Source organism: Grammomys surdaster, unplaced genomic scaffold (assembly GCF_004785775.1).
Source record: "Grammomys surdaster isolate TR1022 unplaced genomic scaffold, NIH_TR_1.0 168, whole genome shotgun sequence".
In the NCBI taxonomy this organism is placed as follows: domain Eukaryota; kingdom Metazoa; phylum Chordata; class Mammalia; order Rodentia; family Muridae; genus Grammomys; species Grammomys surdaster.
The window spans coordinates 4,632,946-4,637,839 of NW_021604616.1; positions in this window are offsets into that span (position 1 = coordinate 4,632,946).

Sequence of the window (4,894 nt, forward strand, 5' to 3'; positions counted from 1 at the left end):
ATCTCTAGCCTGGATTGCTGGATTACAAAAGTTCTCATACCTTTTGCCAAACTGAATATTCAGAATGTTTACAAACAGTCCTATTCTGTTCTGTATCTTCTAAGACCACTGGGACAAGCAATCTAAATCCTAACTTTCCATCAGTCTTCAGTGTTTTTAATCTATGGGATAGTTATCTACCTGTACTTTAATTTCTTACATTAGATTTTTTTTATTGCCATTCTCATTGACTTTCCAATATGATTTAAGTTGACACAGTGTACAATATTGTATATTCGAACTTTCCTTGCAAATGCAGAAAACAAGGTTCTGTGCATGGCCATGTGTTTGTGGGTGCATGTTTTGTCATAGGAAGTATTCTGGTTATGTATTTAGGTAAAAGATTATGTGCTAGTGTTGACTTTGAAATTATAACATGTAGACCTATATATTCTTTGTGTTTATTTTAAAGTATTGAAAATATACAATCCTATTTATATTTTGCATACCTTTTAATAGGTACTCACCTAAGGCATTTGACATTCATATATCACTTAATAACTTCCTTGGCCACCAACTATATTGAAAAATAAGAATTATACACAAACCTAACATTAACAATTTCCCAGAAATCAATCTTAAATAGCATTTTAACCCATGTAAAAATAGCTGATACTATTTATTTCTTGTTAAATGAAAATGTCACAGGTTTAATATACTAGCCTTCTAGAGCAAGCATAAGATGCTCACACATGCTTTTTTAATATACCATCTGGTAGTCTCATGTGACTTTAACTGTATACTTGACTGCCTTAATATTGACAGGACAAAGTAATGAATTTACTTTGTCATTCTCAATAACAAACATTCCTTAAATGAGATAAAGAAAGGCATCACATTGTGCTGAATTTTCCCTTTTGTTAAAATTGTCCCAAGTTTTCAGTTGTCAGCTTTAACTGGAATTCTATCTCTGTAGAGGTAAGTTGCTTGATTGTTTTGTTTGGTTGGTTTTTTTGTTTTCTTTTATGCATCTTTTCTAATCATTTCCACAAAATCAGTAGATAAAAAACTAATTCACTTTGTTATGTATAACAAGAATGATCATGAACAATTTTTTGTTGACAGCTCAGTTATATTGAATTTCTTATACTGTGTAAAAAGGCCTCAAACTAAATTGGGCATTGATAATAATATAAGGGGCAGTGATGTACATCAAGGGTATAATTTGTTTACACCTGATACATGAAATCTGTACTGAGAAGTGGCCTAGAAGAAGTAGGCTAAGATACTTAGAATCCTACATAGAGGATCTTAGAAACAACTTTGTTCTCATTTAAATTCAATTATATTACACGGTCCGTGAAATATTAATTCTACTTCACCCAAAATGTTAAGAAATTCTCTTTGCCATACAAAGTCAGTGGGCTTTCTGCTTATAATATCCTAGACACTAAGAGGATTCCACCTTATTATACCATTCCCCGAAGTAAGGAAAATAATTTTTAAATCACAGATTGCCTTAAAAGGCTCGAGACTGTAGCACGGTGATGGCGAGATTCATGGTTTACAGTAAGAAGACTTCTAGGGCTTAAGTGGAATTAAGTGTCTAGAATGTGAGTCTGGCACAAATCACAAAGGTTATAGATCCACTTTTCTCAATCTTGCATACTTCAGGGACCGTTTCTACCACAGGAGCGTAGCCTAGATACCAGACACTAGTTATAGTACTTTTCCACTAGAGGAGAGAAAACACTGGAGAAGTGGTTCCTTGAGGCATGAAATGATAACCTAAAATTATTGGTGTGGTCACATCTGCTCCTCGGTGCCCCTGAATTCCAGGCAGTCTGGGAATGATCTGTAGCACCTGTCTATGTTCAAATCAGAATGTTGAGGTCTCCTTCAAAAATGGGAAATTCTGATCTCATCCCAAAAATGATAAAGATTTCCGACAGTAGGGACCTAGGATTCTTAGAGTCTTTAATAAAACAAAACAAAGTAATATATCTGATGACCACATTGGCTTGGAAGCAGGGGCACTGAGGAAAACCTTAGTGGGTTAGGACTTGTGTAGTGTCTTTGATCACTTATTAGTTTTCTTTGTTATCAACAAACAATTGCCTTGCCAGGCTTCAAAATCTTAAGCCACCTTTTCTATTATCATTTGAATAGACCAATGAGACCATTTTAATACCGTATATTAATGTGAATATTAGAACTGAGAAAAATTAGCATGTAGTCGAGCTTCTTCATTAGAAAACTGGAGAAACTAAAACAAATTATTAGTCTATATTCTCTTTTAAAGTAGTTTATAAATTTTATGGGAAAATTTACCAGGGAAGTGGAAGTTGTCAGTGAAAATATTTTTTTAATTGTTGTGATTTTTAACTGGTTCTTTTTCTATTCTGGGTAGACATTTTTCTTTCCTGAAACTTTCATTATGCCATCGTCCTTGGGGTTAAGGTCTTTTAATCATTTACAGGAGTATTTCAGTAGGAATATCTATTTAGAGATGTTTTCCCTAACAGGTTTTGAAAAAAAAATTAAAACTCTTTTTTTCACAGGCGATTACTGAAACTTTTAGCTGATCTCAGAACCAGAAGTACTTGAATCTCAATCTCTCTCTCTCCCTCTCTCTCTCTCTCTCTCTCTCTCTCTCTCTCTCTCTCTCTTTCTCTCTCTCCTCCTTCCTCTTCCTCCTCCTCCTCCTCCTCCTCCTCCTCCTTCTTCTTCTTCTTCTCCTTCTTCCCCTCCTCCCTCTCCCTTCTCACTCTGTTTGTACTTTCATGTACATTATCAATATTTGCCTTATATCCCCAAACAGAATATAAAATATAAGTGATAACTTGTATTATTCAGTAGTTCAAACATGACCCATGTCTTTCACTTGTCCTTATAGGAAATGAAGAGAAAGTTTCATTATGCTGACCCTTCTCCAAAGCATGATTTACTTCTATGTAAATGACTTAACAAGGTCACCACAAAGTCTTAAAACAAAACATCCAATCCCCAAAAGAGTATTAAGTTCCATTAAAAACATCTTTAAACTTACATTTTTTGGATAAAAAATAATTATTTGATATTGAAGTCTTCAGCCACTGGAAGCTATTAAATAAAATAAGTATGGAAACACTTACTGTTGTAGACACAAGAATGTCTTTATTTTCTTCCCTCTGATACTGAATGCCAGTTGGGCCTTTATTCCAAACTTAAATATATCTATTGTTTAATTCAGCTGCCCCCAGAATAACCAGAGTTTAAAACAAACCTGTTGATAGCCACATACAACATCATATAGCTTTGGGCACACATCCACTGTTTCCATCTAAATGGTATTAAATCTATGAAATTAGAACTTATATGATGAAATTAAATTAGTTTTAGGTAGATAACAATTATTTTGTATAGTATTCTATTGTTTTGAATTTTATGTGGTTTTCTTAAGTAGAATTTACAACTTATCCACTTCACTGAGAAAATACACTTTTTTAAAAAAGGAGAGGCATCATGAGGCAAACAAAATAAATAAATTGGAAAGTCATCCTTTAGAAAACTTCAGAGGGATGCCTGCTCCTGTGTCACTTCCATAGAAATTTATTTTTATATCAGTAAAGCGATGTTAGCAAAATAAATCATAAGACTTAAAATGGAGCCCATTTCCGGTAATCTTATGAATCTAACAGATTACATTGGAGGAACCTGTCAAGTTCACGAAGAGTCCAGGTTTAGAAGCATCTTCAAAAATCACTGTCTTAGAGGGAGAGAGCAGAGAGGATGGATATATACTAAGGGGATTTGTTAGGTTATCTGACATGATGCATTCTGGGTAGTTATTCTACAATAACTGGCTGCATGCTGGAGAGTCTAAGAACATGGTTGCTGCTCAGTCCAAGAGGCTGGTCCCCTCTGCAGTCAGAATCTGGTACAGAAGGAGGATCCTTGGAAGCTGCTGGGCTTTGGTTCACATGGGGGGACTGAAGACACTGAGTGAGGATGTAAGACAAGGACATCAGAAGAGACAAGATGGCATCAGAAAGCACACTCACAGTGGTAGCACAAAAATCAATAGCTTTTCCATTAAGCTCCTTCAGAACTCGGGTACATTGGAGGAAGGAAATGAGTGTTTTTCCTTCATGTAATACGGGAAATTTCCCCTTTTTTAGGAAACACCCTCACAGACTTTCCCAGAGGCATGCTGACAACCATCATGATCCCTGACAGCGTCTTTCAGAGGTGTGAAATCTCTGACAGCCCAGGAATAGACGCCAAGCTTGGCTTTGGATATCCACAATCTGATCCCCTGTATACATTGTTTCATGTGTGACTTAAAGTTTGCAAAACACTTTCTTGTTCTATGATTTGTTTTCTTCTTAGAGCAAACTTCAGGACAGACTTTGCAATTTCTAACTACACAAAGGGAATTAAGTAGAATGACAACTGGCCTAAGTGTCTCTCAAGATAGTGTTTAGAAACAGAAGGGTCTCCTGAGTAAGCCTCCGCAATCAATCCTTTTTTCCCATAAAGAAAGGCAGAGGAGAAAGAGGAAACAAGAGGATAGGCATCATTGAGAGTTTGATTTTGACTTGCAGTGACCTGGGCATGATACTCTTCACTACTCATATTGTTTAATAGCTTCACAATATTGCAGTCAACACTCACGTTACAAAACTGGTTTCCATGTATACTCTCTGGTTTCATATGGATTTCTGTGTGGACAGTATGGGATGGTACAGTAAGTGAGCAATCAGTATCCATACAGTATGAACTGAATCCTGGCATTTCCCAGTCTACAAAAGAGTCAGAAAAGTTTCACAGGTCATAACAACAAACTGCAGAATGAATGAGGGCCAGCATCCTTAGCACTCTTTTTTTTTAATTGGATATTTTATTTATTTACATTTCAGATGTCATCCCCTAG